The following is a 5,676-nucleotide window of genomic DNA, read 5'->3' as shown; positions in this document are numbered from 1 at the left end:
GGCAGCGGTGGCTTTCCGCAAATCAGCTATGGAGGACAAGGTGTTGGAGAAGACGCTAGCCGTGTGGACTAAAGTCCAAAAACTCCAGTCCGTCCTTGAGGGCAGACTAGGTGCTACCTCCAGCGAGATGGCAGCTCTGAGGAGATATCAGCGACGTCTTCGCGTTGCCAATAATGTTGACGTCTTTCCTGATGACGGCATTTATCTCCTCATGCTCTATAAGGAGCAGATCACTCTGAGGAGGATTGCCATCTCATAGGAGTATTACGTACCTCCACTGGAGGGCTGACCGGCTGGTTGGCACTCTGGATGGGGTATGTTGATGAAGAAATTAAGAATGCACTGCCCCGCCTATTTTAATATTTTAATGAAATGACTTATTTTGTATTACCAACCGTCTCTTGCCTTTTTCTTTTATTTCCTGCAAAGTAAAACTGAGCATACACAAGAAATATCATTATCACGATAATTCAATCAAACCAAGCGTATTTCGAAAATGAGAGAACTTAGCCTCGGGTAGTGGTTTTGTGTAAATATCGGCCGTCTGTTGATCCCTATGAACATATTCCAGCCGTATTTCCTTTTTCAAGACATGTTCTCGAATGAAATGATGTCTGATATCAATGTGTTTGGTCCGAGAGTGCATGACAAGGTGGTATGTGATAGCTATTGCACTAGTGTTATCGCGGAATATAGGAGATTCAATAGCTTGAATTCCATAATCTTTTAATTGCTACTGTATCCATAGCATTTGAGCGCAACAATTTCCAGCCGCTAAGTATTCAGCTTCAGCAGTTGATGTAGTAATTGACGTTTGTTTCTTGCTAGCCCATGATATTAGTCGATCACCCAAAAATTGACATGATCTGCTTCGTGCTTTTTCGATCAATCTTGCATACAGCATAATCTGCGTCTGAGTACCCTACAAGATTAAGACATGATTCTTTGGGATACCAAAGACCCACATTAGCGGTACCTTTAAGATATTTAAGAATGTGTTTAGCGGCTATAAAATGAGATTGCATAGGGTTAGCTTGAAATCGTGCACATAAACAAACCACAAACCTAATGTCTGGTCGACTGGCAGTTAGGTATAGCAAAGAACCAATCAATCCTCTCTACATTTTTGTGTCAATAGAGATTCCCCCTTCGTCTTTATCCAGCTTAATTGATGAACTCATTGGGGTGGAAGCTGGAGAGAAACTTTGCATGCCAAATTTCTTTAGAATATCTCGAGTGTATTTGGCTTGATTGATAAATATACCATCTTCGGACGGCTTGACTTGCAGTCCTAAAAAGTAATTTAATTCGCCATCATGCTCATATCAAATTTCTCCTGCATTATCTTGGAGAATCTTTCACACAGCTTAGGGTTAGTTGATCCAAAAATAATATTATCAACATATATTTGTACAAACAGTGAACGACCATTTTTTGATAATTCAAACAACGTTTTATCAACCGTCCCGATTGTGAAACCATGATCAAGCAAGAAATTGGTTAATGTGTCATACTATGCTCTCGGGGCCTGTTTTAGTCCATATAGAGCTTTGTCAATTTTATAAACATACTCAGGGAAGGTGTGATTAATAAAGCCAGGTGGTTGTTCTACATGAAATTCCTCATTCAACAAACCATTCAAGGAAAGCAGATTTAACATCCATTTGATATATTTTGAAATCTTTAAATGCTGCAAATGCTAAAAATATTCTAATGGCCTCTAACCTGGCCACAGGGGCAAAGGATTCGTCAAAGTTTATACCTTCTTCTTGTCTATAACCCTGAGCTACTAGTCTAGCCTTGTTTCTAATAATTAAACAACTTTCATCCATCTTGTTTCCGAATACCCATCTAGTTCCAATTACATGAGTGTTATTTGGCCGAGGAACTAGATGCCAGACCTTGCTACTTTCAAACTGATTAAGTTCCTCCTGCGTGGCTTCTATCCAATTTGTGTCAAGTAGTGCATCATCGATTTTCTTAGGTTCTATCTGAGAGACAAACGCAGCATGCATACATTCATTTATCATTTGATTTCTTGTTCTAAGAGGAGCAGTAGGGTTACCGATGACCAGTTCAAGTGGATGATCCTTTTTCCACTGAAGACATGGTCCATATGGATTTAGCTCGGTTGGTTGAATGGTTTCTTCTTCTTGTTCCAAGGCTCCTTCTTCATTTTGTACACTTTGCGGTTGCTGTTTGTCTTCCGGTTCGTTCACTTGTTGAGTTTGTTCTTGAGCGACTGGATTTTCTTTTGATATGCTTCCACCTGTTTTTCTCAGATCTACATGATACTCACTGCTTGCTTCAAGGTTAGTAGCATCAAAATTATTTATCAAATCATGTATGCTGCTATTGCTATTGTCATGACATATAGATGATTCATCAAAGACAATATGTATGGATTCTTCAACAGTGAGATTTCTTTGGTTGTAAGCTCTATATGCTTTGCTCACTGCTGAATAGCCTGAGAATATACCATTATCAGCTTTTACATCAAAGGCAGTAAGATGTGTTTTACCATTAATATAATGAAACACTTACAACTGAATATGCGAAAGTACCTAACATCAGGCTGTTTACCGGTCCATATTTCATATGGAGTCTTCTCATGATTTTTACTAATCATGGACCGGTTTGAGTGTAACAGGCTGTGTTGATAGCTTCAGCCCAGAACCTTTGTGAAATACCAGATTCAGCTAGCATGGTTCTAGCTGCCTCCTTCAAAGTGCGGTTTCTCCTTTCAGCTACTCCATTCTGTTGTAGAGATCTTGTTGCTGACAGTTCATGTTTTATGCCATGATCTTCAAGACAGGATGATAGGAATTGGTTTAGAAATTCAGTTCCTATGTCACTCCTGATTCTGTCAATTGCCTTGCTTTTCTCATCCTGAAGCCTTTTGAGCAGCTTGATTAGTTGATCAGCGGTTTGATCTTTGGAGCTCAAGAATATCACCCATGTGAATCTGGAGAAGTCATCAATTACGACAAGAGTATATTTCCTTCCCCCTAAGCTCATCACCGGTATTGGTCCGAACAAGTCCATATGAAGGAGTTCCAAGCATCTAGTTGATGAATTTCTTCCTCTATTTTTGAATGTTGAACGGACCTGTTTTCCTAATTGACATGCATTGCAAACTCTATCTTTGGCAAAATCAATATTAGGCAAGCCAGATACAAGTTTAAGTTTACTGATAGTAGCAATGGATTTGAATTGAGATGATTAAGACGCTTATGCCAAAGCCAATTTTTATTTCCATTTAAAGCAACAAAACAAGTAGGTACGCTAAGACCATCATCACTCCATTTGACTTTGTATGTATTTTGCTCTCTATGTCCAGTTATCATGATATTACCAGTTGTGGTTCTCACAGTGCATAAGAGTTTTTGAAATTCTACAATGTAACCACTGTCACATAGTTGGCTTATACTTATCAGGTTATAACAAAGATTTTCTACTAGAGGTACATCTATAATGATAATTTTGCCGTTGATAATCTTACCCTTACCCACAGCTTTACATTTAGAATTGTCGCCAAAGGTGATTGTTGGACCTTTGCAGTTAACTACTTCTGATAAGAGATATTTGTTTTCAGTCATGTGTCTAGAGCATCCACTATCAAGAACCAGATGGATTCTTCCAGGTTCCTTTTCTTTGACACCTGACATTATTGAAAATAGAAATTGATACCTTTTTTATTTGGGTCCTGAGTTTATTAGTCTTTTAGGGATCCACACTTGAATTATCCTGAAGGATTTTTCATGATGTATCCTAAAATAGTTGTTGTTGTGTGCGTAATCAAGTGATGTATGCAGTGTTTGTGCAGTATGATGTTTCAACCGTTTGTCATTGTCACTCAATCGATACCTCTTTTGAACATGTCGGCTGTTGTGGTAATGGTTAGGTCTAGTTTTTGAATAATTTCCAATTGAGCCTAGCTTTCTGCTGGCCCAATTTGAACCGTTGTGAGCGGTTGTAATAGACCTGCGTCTGAGCCATGATCGGTTGGTTTTAGCATTCTCAATTTCGACGTATCCTAAGCCACATCGCCTTCTGTTATTTTCAAGATTTGCATTTTGAGTGCCTTGATCTTCAGTCTTATCATGTTCATATACCGTGCTAGATCTGACAAATTTAATTGGTTTTAAACTGTCTTTCTCTAGTAGCGGTTGAGTTGATACTCTGGAAGTACTGCATTCATTAATGCTATAACCTGTTCCGGTTTGTCTCTGGCTGGTTTCTGCATTTCATGCATCTTGTTAAGAGAAACAGATGACTTTTTCCAAGTGTTGATTGAATTAATCAACCATTTGTTTTCTTTCAAAGTAGCATGGAACAATCTTCGCATCATCGTTCTCAGCCGTTAGCAGACTTAACTTCACTTTCAAACCGTTAACCCCTTTTTGTTGTGAACAGCTAGAGAAAGTTAACTTGTTTTCCAAGTTTTGTTTTTTTGTCGTGGCTTCATTGAACTTCTGTGATAGCCTCTGAAACTCATCTACCATGTCGTGAAGAGCGGTGACAAGATCTTCTCGTGTGAATTCATCAGAGTTAAAGTCAAATACCACTTCATCAGTAGATTCTTGATCTTCTTTGGCCATGAGACACTCTACTTTCTCATCTTCGCTTTCGCTTGAAGATTCTTCAGAAATAGATTTTTTTGATTCTGAATCAGCCCATTTGCCTTTATTTTCTTCTGCAACTAGGACTCGCTGATTCTTCTTTTTGATTTATCTTTTGTTGTCTTTAAACCATCTTCTATCCTTGATTTCTTTTCATTTTCTTTGGCATGTTGCATTCTGCAATAAAGTGTATTTTCTTTCCACAGTTAAAACAAGCTTGACCATCATCAGAATGGTCCTTGTTGAAGTGAGGTTTATTCATCTGTGATTGATTTTTACGCATGAATTTACTGAATTTTTTAAAGAATAAAGACATGGCTTCATTGCTTAATTGCTTGGACGATTTCTTACTTGAGGAATCTTCGACCAGAAGAGTCACTATAGTAGCTGGCAGTGCCTTCGTCTGCTGAGAGGTGAGTGGATCTTCTTCTGTTCGTATACCAAGCTCGAACTCATATGCTTTAAGGTCAGCAAAGTGATCGTGAAGTTCCAGTTTGTTCAAATATTTGGATCTCGCATTACAATAGTCTTCACGTCCCATTCTCTGGGACGAGATTGAATAACCTTTAGAGCAATTTCTCGGTTAGAGTAATCTTTACCTAATGAAATGAGTTCGATAATGATGCCACTAAACCGTTCGTTGAATTCTGCTAGAGTTTCTCCTGGCTTCATTTTTGCATTGTCAAACTTTTGAATAGCTACCGTCAACTTGTTTTCTTTCGTTTGATCATTACATTCACATAATTGAGTAAGCTTCTCTCATATTTCCTTGGCAGTAGTGCACGTCTTGATCTTGGCAAACATATTTTTGTCCAAGGTTTTGTAGAGGATATCTTTTGCAACGTTATCCAGATTTTCTTTCTTCTTATCCTCAGTAGTCCATTCGGATCTGTTCTTTTCTACCATCTGAGGAGCACCTTCGATTGTAGCAGCAGCTATGTTTACTTTTAGGATTTTCATCGGCCATCAGTGATAATGTACCACATATCATCATATTGGGCTGCTAGATGTGCCTGCATACGAATCTTCCAATCATCATAATCTTCTTTAGAGA

The sequence above is a fragment of the Primulina eburnea genome, chromosome 4 (assembly GCF_022965805.1).
Source record: "Primulina eburnea isolate SZY01 chromosome 4, ASM2296580v1, whole genome shotgun sequence".
Lineage (NCBI taxonomy): Eukaryota > Viridiplantae > Streptophyta > Magnoliopsida > Lamiales > Gesneriaceae > Primulina > Primulina eburnea.
Note: the sequence above shows the minus strand (reverse complement) of the source record.